This window comes from Scylla paramamosain, chromosome 17, assembly GCF_035594125.1.
Source record: "Scylla paramamosain isolate STU-SP2022 chromosome 17, ASM3559412v1, whole genome shotgun sequence".
In the NCBI taxonomy this organism is placed as follows: Eukaryota; Metazoa; Arthropoda; class Malacostraca; order Decapoda; family Portunidae; genus Scylla; species Scylla paramamosain.
The window spans coordinates 10,367,501-10,382,500 of NC_087167.1; the positions used below are offsets into that span (position 1 = coordinate 10,367,501).

The following is a 15,000-nucleotide window of genomic DNA, read 5'->3' on the forward strand; positions in this document are numbered from 1 at the left end:
CCCTCTATATGGAAACACTATATAGACAGATTACACACGCGACTCTAAATAAATCCATACCCACTTACACGTCACTGGGGAACCCGGTATGCAGCGCTCGTCCTGACTCCCTTTTTTCACTGTGATACCTCCCACGGCTTGGCACGGTGCGTAGGTCCCACCCCTGCCTCCCCAGCCTCCCTCCTCTCCCCTTGCTTCCTCTCGCCTGTCCCTTTTTACTTTCCTCATCCCCCCCTCTCATTCTCCCCTCTCTATCCTTTCCCACCTCTATCCTTTTCCCACCTCTCTCTTCCTCTTTTTTCCCCCATCCTCCTTCTCTTTTCCTACCACCTCTCCCGTCCCTCCTCTCTCTCCCTCTCTCCCTTTTCTCTCCCCATCCTTTATTCTCATCTTCTTAGCACCTTTTTTCTTTCCCCCCTCCTCTTGCCTGCTTTTTCTCTACATTATATGTGTTCTCTCACCTTCCTTCATCTCTCCAGCCTGTTCCTTCTCTCCCTTTCTCATTTAATTTTACCTTTTTTCCTTATTCTGCTGTATTAAAATTCTCTCTCTCTCTCTCTCTCTCTCTCTCTCTCTCTCTCTCTCTCTCTCTCTCTCTCTCTCTCTCTCTCTCTCTCTCTCTCTCTCTCTCTCTCTCTCTCTCTTGGTATGTTCTTAGCTATCCCTGCCTTCTCCATTCCACATATCGCTTATTATTACCGATGATGGTGGTATTCATAACGATAGTAACGTTAACTACCCAAAAATCATTGTTCAAAAGTACGTATATAATTGAATTACTCCCAGAACAAGAATCTGTCCTTATATCAATTCAAAACAACACCATCCACATCACCACATCACTGAGGTAAACTACTGGAACCATGTAATTCGTTTTAGTATTTTATGAATTCGAAATGTTTTTTTTCTTTTTATTTATTTATTTTATTTATTTTATTTATTTATCTCTTTATGTAAGAGAGCCACTCACCAAGGGCAACAAAAATCTAAATAAAAAAAAGGTCCACTTTAATACCAATTCCCAGAGTAACTATGTAAATCAGCTCCTGTCGTGGTGTCAGCTCATTCCGACGATTTTAATAGCTTTCAACTTTTTTTCGCATCTTTTCAAGCAAATGTTTATGTGTGTCTTGCTTTTGAATTATTTGCTTTATTGGTTTTAATCTAGGCAAAATTCCTTGTTTCCCTAAACATCGCTAAGATGTAAATTACTAAAATATAAAATTTTACCTAAGCACGATAAAGTCGAAAGGGGTCAGTGTACGAATCTGTTAGAAGCAACCGGTTTAACCGGTTTAGACCTGAAGGCATGAAGCAAGGGAGGGAAATAAAACAGATGAAAATAGTGTTGTGAGAATCACCTTCACAAAGAGATGGTTGCAGAGGTCCAGGAAACAAACTCCAGTTTAATTCCTCGGATGACGTGGTACGTACACGTTGCAAGGAAACGTTAAAAAACGCTGTACTACAGGTATTGTACGTACATAAAAAGAAAACGTGTAAGACAAAATTATTATTTAGTGACGAAAAGAAAGGAATGGAGTTAATGGTTAACTTTACCGTTAATACCCCAGATAATGTGTTATTTTGTCGAGATGATGCAGTCGGCAGATTCAGAAGAGCAGGCGGTGTGATTACAGTGGTCAGAGGTTCAGAGTGGGAAAGTGAGGAAGACGGAAATATAGACAGTCGTTTAAAAAGAAGTTTAATCTACGTATACGATGTAATTTTATGCACAGGTATTGTGCATTGTACATTGGAGTATTTCGCATTACTTGTATCTAAAAAGTTTATATAAATAAAACATAATACTGTATTAAGGCACGTGCAATACGTGACCCATGACACACTCCCATCGTGCTGCGGATGACTTGCGAGGGACGGTGACGGCCAATACATCGAAGAGCAGGGGGCGTTGCGCCATGCCAGTGAGGGGGTGACCACCTCGGGTCAGCTTGTACCTCATGACAGCTTCGAGAAGCAGTCCTCAGGAAGCTGATGAAAGCCTCACGCGTGTCTGCTGCCGGCGTCACCCTGGCGCTGCACATGCGTTACGAGACGCGTCAAGGCTGCGTATTTTATTTCATCAGTACCGCTGTATGAAGGCCACTACGTACATAGGCACACCTTTATGGCACACTCACGCTTCTCCCCTCTACCCAGCCTCTTCCCCAGTATTGCACTATATATCTATCCCCAGTCAGACATGTAGGTTATATGCACGAGTTACACTGTTTATGTGACACCCACACGCTACCTCACTGGCACGTAGCAGCACTGAGCACGTGCCATCCCTTCCAAGACAAGGCTTGCGACTTGCTTTACAGTGTCTGTTAATCCTCTGGAAGCTTGCGCGTGGAGTTTTGATACAGCTAATGCTGGGAGGGGCACGGCGCCCCTCGCGTCATGAAAGCAGGTCAAAGTTGAATGTTCCTGGGCAAGTCTGGTAAACGTGAAAACAACAGTAACAACGCCAGAAATACCATCCGCCACCATCAGTAACAATGAGGCATTCTCTCACGTAGCTGGCCACAAGCATCCATATCTGCAGTCATGTAGTGATGCATTAAGGGGGAGCCTGTTCTTCAGCGTCCCTGTCTTGCTTCAGGAGTGTGGTCAGCCAGCCGCACAACGCGTCAGATGATCCACAAGAAAACTTCATGAGCTGCTCCTCCAGTCACGTGTGCTTCATGCAGATGGGCAGGAAATTGTAGCTCAAACTTTGAGAACTATTGAGAATTCATACTTTGTGGATTTCATTCGGTCTTAGATTTAAATGTTATTATCACTTTATTCCTTCATGCGATTATGACTATTAGTTTTTTTTTATTAATCAGTAAAAGATATCTAAAATTTCTGGCATATTTCACCTTATTCAATCCAAAGTAATGCATTGCTAGCTCGGGTACACATCTTATCTACTATATAGACAGGTAAGGGGCGGGGGCGGAATATCCAGGAGGGAAGGTGTCTGGGAGAGGAAAATGTACGAGTACGGCGAGGAAACTGTCTACAGGGAAAAAGTCAGCGGCAGAAATGTTTGGGTGAAGGTCCGACGGGAAAAATATCCTACACTTGCTGCTGCTGCTGCTATTGTTACTACTACTACTACTACTACTACTACTACTACTACTATTATAATTATTGCTGTTATTGCTCGTCTCTCAATGTAACAATAGTGATAATGATAATTGTAATGATGATGATTATTATTATTTATTACTGTTGTTGTTATCATTATTAGTAGTAGTAGTAGTAGTAGTAGTAGTAGTAGTAGTAGTAGTAGTTGTAGTATTGTTATTATTATTATTATTATTATTATTATTATTATTATCATTATTATTATTATTATTATTATTATTATTATTATTATTATTATTATTATTATTATTATTATTATTATTACTATCATTATTATTATTATCATTATTATTATTATTATTATTATTATTGACATTATCATTACTATTATTATTATTGTTACTACCTATTAATACCTTACACGTGGTGTTAGTTTGGCGTCCCGCCCCTCACGCCACCTTGTCCTAGAAGACCAAGAAATTTCCGCAGCGACGGGCTTTGTGCCAACACCTCCCCCCACCCCACCAGTCCCATCATTCTCACCCCTCCACCACCATCACCACCTCCGCCGTCATCCTCACAGCACCTGCACCACTCTTCACCACCGCCACCTTCATTACTTTCCTCTCCACGCACGCCGGCCCCTTTCCCTGCATAAACACTCACTTGTTGTTGCCACCTGCCGCACTCCCCCCCTAGCTGCCGCCCCGCCCATCCCCTTGCATTTCTCTGGACTCAATAAATTCTACCCCCGCCAAGTCACTTCCAGAAGCGACATCTCCTTAAAATGAACGCCATATTGCACTAGATGACTCAACGTGATTTTTTTTTATTTTTTCCTTTCATAATTGCCAAGTTTTTTTTCTCCTTTCTTTTTCTTCCTTTCTTAATGCCATGAAAGATCTAATTCCCGTCTTCTTTCATGGCTTAGTATCAGATAGTCATTTAATGCTCTTAAGATCATAAGTGCATTATTGCTAAAGCATTCGCTCTTCCTTGTACATTTGCTTCGTATTTTCCTCCTCAGCGTCGTTTTCTATGATTAAGAGAAAGTCTGCAAATTCCTCGCTCATCTCCCAGCGCCGGACTCATATTCGCCTTCAGGAAATTGGGCAGTATGTTCTTCAAGGAAGTTCCTCCTACACCTCTGAGCTCTAGTCCTTGGTGATGATGAGACTCACTTCTGTTGCAGGTATCATAGACACACACACACACACACACACACACACACACACACACACACACACACACACACACACACACACACACACACACACACACACACACACACACACACACACACGCACACACACACACACACACACACACACACGCAACAATATGGGTTTACCTGATGTCATTAGCACACAATACAACGATAGCCATCACGCTCATCTCTCGTATCTATCTAGAACTAGAACGCAAAGAAATATGCTGCAGGCGACCATACTGACGATTAGCAAAATTACATCAGTTTCTTCTAAAGTAATTATATTTTCCTTGACATCTCACTGAGTCACTGCTGTATGAGCTTGCTAGACATTGCACAACTCGTCAAGTAGTTTTAATCCAAGTACGAAGGCGCGCTTTGAAAATAATAATGAATAAATACATTTTCTCTTTGCTAATAAAACGCCAGTCATTACCAAACTTAATGCTGCACAGAGTCAACACACCTGCCGTGCATACAACATCATTTGGCGTGCTCGATTCTCCCCCTCCCTCAGCCGGATACGTATACTGCGCCACCCCCTCATTCCTTCTTTCCCAGTTAGGCAGGGTACCAGTGCTATATACCTAATTGCGTGGTTGCGATGTCTTAAAATCAGTCAGTTCATCAAAGGAATACACCGGAGACTTCACAGGTTTGCCTACTGTATTCCCTACCCATCTGAAGTAGTTAAGCCTATCACCTAATCACATAATCATTGTTTTTCCAAGCTTTCACCATTCCAGTTACTTCATCCGTCTGTCATATATCCTTCCAGACCGTTAAGGTGCATCACAGCAGCCAGGCGGAACACACACAGCACTGAAGCGAGAGGAAACAGCTGCCGGCGGAAAGGTGCGGAACAACCATTGCCAAAGTTATGACCAGGTAAGTTGTTCGTCATGTTTTGGTATTATAAATTCCTCGCTGATTTAAATCCTGTCGATCTTTATAGTTTGATTATGATATGTGATACTGTCTGCCTTTTATAGATTCCTCGCTGATGGAAATCCTGTCGATCTTTATAGTCTGATCATAATATGTAATACTGTTTGCCTGTATATGAACAAAAATAGAAGAAAAAGATATGCAAAAGGTTAAGTTTGTGTGTGATCAAATGACTGTTCTCTGTTATTGCAAGGACGCGTTGACTGCACTGATTTTTTTTTTTTTTTTTTTATGTTTTGCTTGATGATAAAATGTGGCGTTGACTGTAATGTTGATGTTTTTACAAGTTGCATAAATTCTAAGCACGGTGGTACAGTACTAGTCAAGCTCGTCATAGCATATCAGAATAAGAAATAAAGGAAAGATATTCAGAGAAACCAGCTTTGTCATCTGATGATAAGAATGTTATTTAAGACCGTAATAAAACAACTTTATGTTAAAAAAAAATTATTCTAAAATGATGCATAGAAGTAGAAGCTTTATTCCGCACTCACAAATCTGAAAATGCTTGGACTGGTCTAAAATACTTAAGTGTCTCTTTGTATGATCCAAATGAAATTAATGGATTCACAGATAAAACTCAATTCCTTTTATGTTAAATTTGATAACAAGGATTTCCATGTTAATGTTCCACCATCCTATCTAATATAACGTGTAAGTAAATTATCCCCTAATTAAATTTCTCAGGAAGATGTATCTTTTATCTTTCAAGAACGTGAAGACCGGTAAAGCGGGAGGTCCTGCCAACTTGTGTGCTAAAATGTTACTTTAATTGCGAACAGATGTTTAGGTCTAATTCCAAACTTCACGGGACCAGTGCAGAGTTCCATCTCTATGGAAAACCCAAAAAATTATACTGTTGCCTAAGATGACAAACCATATTATGAATCACCTACGACCTGTTGCTCTCACTCCAGTAGTGATGGAATACTCTGAGGGTACTGTTAAAGACTATCTATGCAAGTATCTTAATCCTCTTAGGGTTGGTATGGTGTCTGCGTGTTGTAATGGAGGGAGTGCGTGAGATGTCACCCGTTATTGTTACGCAATACATAGAGGCGCCAAATACTTATGCAAGAGTTTTATTTACTGATTTTGACAGTGCTATTAATACTAAGTAACCACACTTCATGTTGCAGGAGTTGCATGCTATGAGAGAGAGAGAGAGAGAGAGAGAGAGAGAGAGAGAGAGAGAGAGAGAGAGAGAGAGAGAGAGAGAGAGAGAGAGATCACTATAGCTCGGTGGTAACATCCTGTTTGTCACTTGTTAAGCTGAGGTTCGCGCCCCGCTCATGTCGCTGAGGTTTTCAGTTCCTGTGCTTTTCGAGCAAGATGATGTGGTGGTTGGTGTGTGGAAGTTCTCATTCTTAGCCAGCAGTTGAAATACAGCATTCAAGTTGAAAGCTCTCTCCGCGAGGGTGGCAGCTGGCGATCCTGTCAAGTCCAGCACATGATCTTGAAGACAATGAGTGAATTGTTATTACATTCACCACAACACTAACCACACCACCACCGAACACGCACACCGAGCTCACGCACAACCACCACCACCACCACCACAAAACGCACATTGCGACCACAACCACCACCACAACCCCAGCAAAATCTAGGTCAAGGCTGAAAGTTTAGAAAAATGCAGGAGAGAATGTTCAGGCAGTTTGGGTGTGTCTTATCTTAGGAAATGCTAGGGTAGCAGATTTTTTTTTAACTAAGCGTCCATGTTCGCTCATTATCAGCGTCCGGCACGGCGCTGATAAAGTTATGAAGTGTTTACATTTTTTGTACTCACGCGAACACTTAAGGCCACATAGACAAGAGGGGATGTAAACAAACACACATGCAAGACCTCGCGATGTATCGAACTGTAAATACATGTAGGTAATAACGATGGTACAGCATTTACGTAGTGTGTGTGTGTGTGTGTGTGTGTGTGTGTGTGTGTGTGTGTGTGTGTATGGAAAGCCGTGCCACCAACAAGTAAGCTCTGAGCCTCGCCTTTCACTCACTCTATTCGCAAGGCGGCGTGCAGAACACACACCATTTCAACACAGTTCTGTTTTGTAACATCATCCAAAGGCTTCACATTGTGAGTAGATTCTAGTGCAGGATCAGCATTCACACGTAGTGCTGACTCAAGTGAAATATTGACTCACTGCTCGCAGTGTGTGTATGTGTGTGTGTGTGTGTGTATGTGTGTGTGTGTGAAGAGTGCTTCCGTAATCACGCCTCACAAGGCCGCCTGCTGCCGCATCATTTAAATAAATCCACCGCAGAAAAGTTTAGTAATTTACAAACATGAAACAACAATAGGTCCCTGCTAGCCTGAAGGTGGTAAGTGCTGTCCTTGTCGTAAATAAGTAGAGAAAAAAAATTAGCAGGTTATTTTTGCACACCTAGCCGATGATGAAATACTCAGGGGCCGAGTGGAAAATTTATATGGACATGAAAATCCTCGCAGTTTTTTTTTTCATTGTCATACACACAATGTCCAAGTCTGGCCGGTGACGTCAAGAGGTCCGCCTGTGCACGGGTGTTATTCTGTTATGGTATTATGTTACGAAGGACAGCCGGAAATCAAATATTCATGTTTATATTATGAAAACCTTACTTAAACACGACGGGGAACGGTGAGAATAACCAGGATGATGATAATAGTAGTAGTAGTAGTAGTAGATTAGTAGTGGTAATGATGATGATGATAATGATGATAACAATAATAATAATAATAATAATAACAATATCAATAAAAACAGTAATGGGAATAACAACAATAATGGCAACAACAACAACAACAACAACAACAACAACAACAACAACAACAATAATAAAAACAACAACAACGACAACAATAATAATAATAATGATAATGATAATAAGATATATTGTACAACCTGACTTATTTACCTCCTCAAACACACACACACACACACACACACACACACACACACACACACACACACACACACACACACACACACACACACACACACACACACACACACACACACACACACACACACGAGGATAGGACTTGTTAGCATTATACTTCCCTTCGGGGCTGCAGTGACACATCTCAAACTACATCCAATACATGTTCACTACTGGGGGGAACGGGGCTCAGGGACTCAAGGGCTCAGGGACGTGGAAAAAGATAAACCCAATTTGTCTCCGTTCGACCTGAAATTCCAGCCCCAACCCTCCCTGGTGTGAGTTAAGCTCGCTAAACCCATGTCTTTGTTTCCTTATTGTCCAATAGAGGAATGTTTTCAAGCCGAGGGATTTAACGAGGTTTATGGCACTTAGATTAAAAATTGAGTTCAGTATTGCCGTAAAATATGTTGAAAAAACTCTATGGTAGCTTTCCTCTCTCTCTCTCTCTCTCTCTCTCTCTCTCTCTCTCTCTCTCTCTCTCTCTCTCTCTCTCTCTCTCTCTCTCTCTCTCTCTCTCTTCCCTTACGTAAAGCGCACCATGTCATCCAGACAGGGTAAGTCTTCTTAGTCCTCATTCCACCTCTCTAATCCTTGGCATTTACTTCTACTTCCAAACATTTCTTAGTCCCCATCTTCGTGGTCCCTGATCTTGAGCGGCGACATTCCTTCACGCTTTGTAACCCTAACCTGTCCTACAGCAATGTGTCGTAGATTCTGACACTCCCTATTTCTTAACACCACAATTTTTACGTTCCCTGATATTCCTTGGTTACGTGACAGTGTAATTCTGGTTGACTCGTTCTGTCGCTAGCATGGGAGACTCCGCTGTCATGGCGACGAAGCACAAAATTCTAATTTGATATGATAACCATATTCTTGGCGTCGCCCCCTCGTGCTTACTGAAAGACGCTTCATCATTGCTGGCCTCGCCTTCAAGATTCTTCTTTCTCACTGCATGATCTCTCACATTACTTCCCTCGGGTTTATTATAATGGTTTAGCGCAAGTTATACGTATAAATTTGAAAGACTACTGAGAATAGGAGTTTTAGTATCGCAGATTATCATTTTCGCTTAGTATGATCGCATTCCTCAAAACAAGTGTCATATTATCAGTAGTCAACGTATTAAACTTTACATCTCCCACAGCTCCATCACAAGCACATAAGAACATAAGAAAATATGGCAAGCTACAAGAAGCCATGCGGCCTACACGTGTCGGCCCTTGCATACCTACCTATTTTCACCACTCATCCCATCCATATATTTGTCTAATCTTTTAAAGCTTCCTAATGACTCAGCACTAACAACCTAATTCCTGAATCCATTCCATTCATTTTCTTCTCTGAGAACCAATTCCTTCCTGTCTTTTATTTAAATCTAACTTTCTCAAGCTTGAACACATTACCAGTATTTCTTGTTCTATCCAGATTACTGGTCCTGGGAATCAATACCTCACTGGACTCATGAACTTCCGCCCACCTCCCTGCTACACGTGTTTGTCAGTCAAGGGCATAACTGAATGTACTCTACACCCACCAGATCCGCCACATACGACGGTAACACATACCATTTACTATCTTCGTCGTTTAATCCATTATTATCATTTAATTTGTCTGATATCCTTTAAAATTTTAGTTAATCTCTCTCTCTCTCTCTCTCTCTCTCTCTCTCTCTCTCTCTCTCTCTCTCTCTCTCTCTCTCTCTGTTTCACCTATTTTCATACTTTTAGTTCGTTGGTTGCTCTTGAATCTTTCATTTTTGATGATGATAATAATAATAATAATGAGAATCATAACAGTAGGTACACAATAAACAACGAAGCTCTGGTAAGTTCAGGGTACGAAAAAGATTTAGGAGTTGTAGTTAGCTCTGAACTCCGTCTAAGAAAGCAACGCATAGAGACCAGAAACAGGGCAAATAGGGTATTAGGACTCATTTTTAGGAGTGTTAAAAGTTGAAAGCCTGAAGTAATATTAAAATTATATTTGGCGCTGGTCAGACCTCATCTAGACTACGCTGTGCAGTTTTGGTCCCCATATTACAGGAAGGAGAGCCTCTCTCTCTCTCTCTCTCTCTCTCTCTCTCTCTCTCTCTCTCTCTCTCTCTCTCTCTCTCTCTCTCTGCATAATGTCATCCTTTTTCATAATGCGCACTTCATTACACACACATATATACACACGCGCACATACACAGCCTGCAAAACATACGAGTATGTATGGGGCAAGACTGTAATAAACTCTGATGAACTTAGAGGCTTAAGTACCATCCCTTTCTTGGGATGTCTCGACCTTATGACTTTTCCCTACCCTCTGTTTCACCCTGAGAGGAAAAAGAGGCAGGCAGGGAGGGAGAGAGAGAGGGAGAGATAAGGGAGGAAAGCAGTGATAGAGAATAAAATGTGGGAGTTTTTTTGTGAGATCATTTATGTGTTAATGGTGAGACTAAATAATTACCGGACGGGAATGTGGAGAGAGAGAGAGAGAGAGAGAGAGAGAGAGAGAGAGAGAGAGAGAGAGAGAGAGAGAGAGAGAGAGAGGGTGGTGGAGAGGGGGATGATGGCTGGTCGCTCTGGTCACGGGAAGGAACAGGACTTGGACCAGGTGGGGAAGATCAGGTGGGTGGAACTTCAAGGCTTAGTTTTTGAGGGGGTTGAACTAATCATATGGTGGGGAGTTGACAGGTGTCGCTACTGAGTAATTATATAGCCAAGTAGTAGCAAGAAGTTTACTGCTGGTGACTGTACAAATCAGAACTTCATCAACGTGTTTGTTCGTTTGTCTGTTTGTTTGCTTGTGATCCTCAGTGTATGTATATAAGTATGTATGTATGTATGTATGTATGTGCGCTTAGATTAGTGTATTTCTCCTACGGCTCCCTACTAGATGAAGCAGCCTTCGTACCTTTTTTTTTTTTTTTTTTTAAGTGACATGTCAACTCAAAGGATTTTAATAGGTAAATATCAAAGGCCAGAAGTCGTGACGTGTCAGTTTACTACATCTCCTTTCTCAACCACACTCCATGTCCTCCTCTCCATCCCACTCGCTCCTTGTTTCTACATTTCTCACACCCCCTCCCTATCACCTCCATCAAAACCCCCTTCTCTCTCTCTCTCTCTCTCTCTCTCTCTCTCTCTCTCTCTCTCTCTCTCTCTCTCTGGTAATTGAGATTCCTTGGAAATAAAGAATAAAGATCCTGATATTTACGATTGGTTTGTTAAAATTGTAATGGTAGGACAGTTTCTTTTATCTTTCATCTTTCCCTGGCCCTCTCCAGTAACTAAACCATAAGCCCAAGGGAACGCTGCCCTCTCACCACCTCCCTTCCCGTCCTCCAAGCTCCAAGCTACGCGTGGTGTGTGTGTGTGTGTGTGTGTGTGTGTGTGTGTGTGTGTGTGTGTGTGTGTGTGTGTGTGTGTGTGTGTGTGTGTGTGTGTGTGTGTGTGTGTGCGTGCGCACGTTATATACTGTCCTGAATGTGTATGTTAAGAGAGAGAGAGAGAGAGAGAGAGAGAGAGAGAGAGAGAGAGAGAGAGAGAGAGAGAGAGAGAGAGAGGTGGTGGTGGTGAAGTAGGAATGAGAAGCATGGGAGTGGAAAAGAGGAACGGGAAGGGGGACCTGGAGGGGGAGAGGAAGAAGGTGACCTAAGATACACGTCAGAGGCAGCTCTACACAATGACATGCCATAAAAAAGGATGACTGTTGACACTTTGGTTAGAAATATAAGTAGGTAAACTGATTCATCAAGTAGGGAGCTTTCTGTACCTAAACTTGCATATTTTAGACCTGCCTTGTCTGGAAATATTACATAAGTTCAAGGTGATGCTCATCTCTGGCACGTCTTGATTTGTGCACCTGTTTTCCCTCAAGGCCACCACCCTACTTGCCAATGCTGCTTCGCTGGAGGGGACAGGTGGCTGCGTGGTTCGAGCGTGGAAGGAGGTGCTGGCGTGGCGAAGCTTTTTTCTTTTCTTTTTTTTTTTTCCCACAGAGAATAATAAATGGAAACGGACTTTTAAAACTCCCATGATAAGTCTTTGAAAAAGATTAAAAAAATCAAGTGAATAGATGTTAATGATACAAAATGAGATGGTTACATACGTGGTCCGATGTTCTTGTTGTTGTTGTTGTTCTTCTTCTCCCTCTCTCCTTCTCCTTCTTCTCATTCTCCTCCTCCTCCTCCTCCTCCTCCTCCTCCTCCTCCTCCTCCTCCTCCTCCTCCTCCTCCTCCTCCTCCTCCTCTTTTCTCTTCTCTTCTCTTCATCTTCTCTTGAGAGAGAGAGAGAGAGAGAGAGAGAGAGAGAGAGAGAGAGAGAGAGAGAGAGAGAGAGAGAGAGAGAGAGAGAGAGAGACTAAAACAACACTCAAAATCAACACAAGAAAGTCCGGGAGGCAGACAAAACAAACGTAATAAAAGGAGAGACAAATAGACACTTAAAAGAAACAGACGGACAAAGAAGAAAGATATGAAAAATGCACAAAGAAAAGAGTAAGAAAGGAGGGAAGGAGAGAAAGCACGTAGGAGAAATTAAGAGAGAAAAAAAAAAGGAATGAGCAGGAAAAGAAATTTGGAGAGAGTAAAACAAGACAGGAGAGAAATGTAGCACTGTAAGGTGAGGTAATTACACAGAAATGAACACTGGAAAAGAACACCTTGAAAATTACATTAAGAAGAAAGTGAAAGAAGAAGTGCATGTCATCTCGTGTGTGTGTGTGTGTGTGTGTGTGTGTGTGTGTGTGTGTGTGTGTGTGTGTGTGTGTGTGTGTTGAGCAGTGGAAGTAGGCCAATATTGTGCATCGTTCTTCAAAGAAATTGTACTATACTTTTAACAACGTGAGTGTAGCTCTTTGTTGACTAAAACACTTTTAAAATAGAAGTTTATCCACACTATTTCTTAGAAGGCTCTCCTCCTCTTCCTTTTCCTCCTCCTCTTATTCTGGTTTCCTTTCCCTCTTCTTTCATTCCTCCCCTCTCCCCATCATTCTCTGAGTTATTTTCTTATTCTCTTCTCCCTCCCCTCTTCTGCATTCCCTGCTTTCCCTCATCTCTCCCTCCCTTTTCCCTTCTCCTTCAGGTGTCCCTTCCCTGTGGCAGTTCCTCATTCCTTTTATCCTACCTCCTCGCTTGCTTTTTCCTTCCTTACATTTTTCCCCTTCTACTCTTCCACCTTCTGTCCTTCCTTGCCCTCCTCCATCTGCGCTTCTTCCTTCTGTCTTTCCCTGCCTGTCCTGCCTCTGCTCTCCCTTACCTCCTCCCTCTCTACTAGTGCTCTCCCTCTTTCTCTGCCTCCCGCTCCCGCCCTGCTCTGTTTATTGCGACGTGGCAGTTGTTTTGTGCTGATAAGGTAAGATGGTTCCTCTAGGTCAAGTGTGTGTGTGTGTGTGTGTGTGTGTGTGTGTGTGTGTGTGTGTGTGTGTGTGTGTGTGTGTGTGTGTGTGTGTGTGCGTGTTGTATTTTGGTACGTGCGCAGCCAAGGTGTGCCCAGTCGCGGTCTTTGTTGAAGTAAGACTGAGACAAAGACGGAGCGAGAATGGGAAGGGAATGGGATACTCTAGAGAAAATCTGCGTAGGTGTTTGTATGGGTAAGCACAGCACCTAACAAAAACGTGCTGGGAACCGAGAATGGTCGGTCTTGGGTCTTTGCAAAGTTGTACATTACCATCCCCTCCTGCGTTTACTGAAGGACGCTTTGTGTCTGTCCTTCACAAATCGCTGATGGCCACGCTTAGTTAAAACCAAATTCAGGCAAGCAAAGTTTTCTCTCTACATGACCTTGTGTACGCACACCACGAGGCGTCTGCAGATAGCACTTTGGCCGTGGCGAGAGGGGATAGAGAAGAATCAAAGGTGGAGGACAGGTGGAGGCGAGGCGTGTCTGTGAAGAGTGACGCGCATCACGTTACGCAAACCGTGTGTAGTTTCCACAGTAACGATTGTATTGTGTTGTGATTTGGTGGAACTATCTTTGAATTTTGTATCTCATTTTTCACATTATCATCCCTAAGTATTAATTGTTTTCTCTGTGCCTGATGCTGACGCCCAGACGGCATCTCGGGTCGTTGCTCTGATAATCTTTTGTGGCAAATGTAGCCAGAAATCCAACCTAAGGAAATCAATACCGCATATGTGAAGACAGTATTATAGAGAATCCTTCATTCCATCTCATAACATTCCATCTCATCATTTCATTTTTCGTATCTAAAGATACTAATACCTATTCGACATGAAGATTACGCGCACACTTGCGCTGAAAAACGCATATATTTATTTATTTTTTTAACGGCCTTATTACGTTGCATCGTAACACTTGGTAAAAAAAAAAAACTTATGTCACTCGATGTTTAGTGTTTTGATTTTGATTCAAGAATTTATCTGAATCATGAAATCGAAATTACAGGAATTTTGGTTCGATTTTTTTTTTTTTTCCCCCTACGATTGTACACTGTATTTCTTGCTTGCTATGACCACTATCTCCCGGCTGCTCCTACACCCATACGGCGCCGTGGTCAGGCCGGGCAGCGGATAAACACAACCCTTCAACTGACACCAGCCAAACCATCACGCTCGGTCCACGTGTTGCCCGCGTGGCCTGCGGTAACTCCACGAGGCTCTAGTGTGGCTCAGGACGCGGCCTGTAAACACCGATAACTTCATTGCCGTTCAACGTTTGCTTGTCCTCAGGCGTAGGAAACGTTACAGAGGATGAATTTTTTTAGCTTAATATATTACAAGGGTTTTATTATCGCTGATAGAGGCAAAAGTTGCCAAGTGGTAATAAATGTGGAGCATACATGAAGAGAAGGAGAGAGGGAGAGAGGCAGGTAGGGGAGTT

General features: G+C 42.4%; 1 long non-coding RNA gene across 1 annotated transcript in view; it reads left to right on the forward strand.

The window, feature by feature from the left end:
* The window catches only part of LOC135108458 (uncharacterized), a 67,867-nt gene that overhangs the window by 5,397 nt on the left and 47,470 nt on the right, over positions 1 to 15,000 (forward strand). The window contains exon 2 of the long non-coding RNA XR_010272280.1: positions 5,070 to 5,179. This is a non-coding gene — a long non-coding RNA (uncharacterized LOC135108458). The remainder of the gene's footprint in view (positions 1 to 5,069; positions 5,180 to 15,000) is intronic.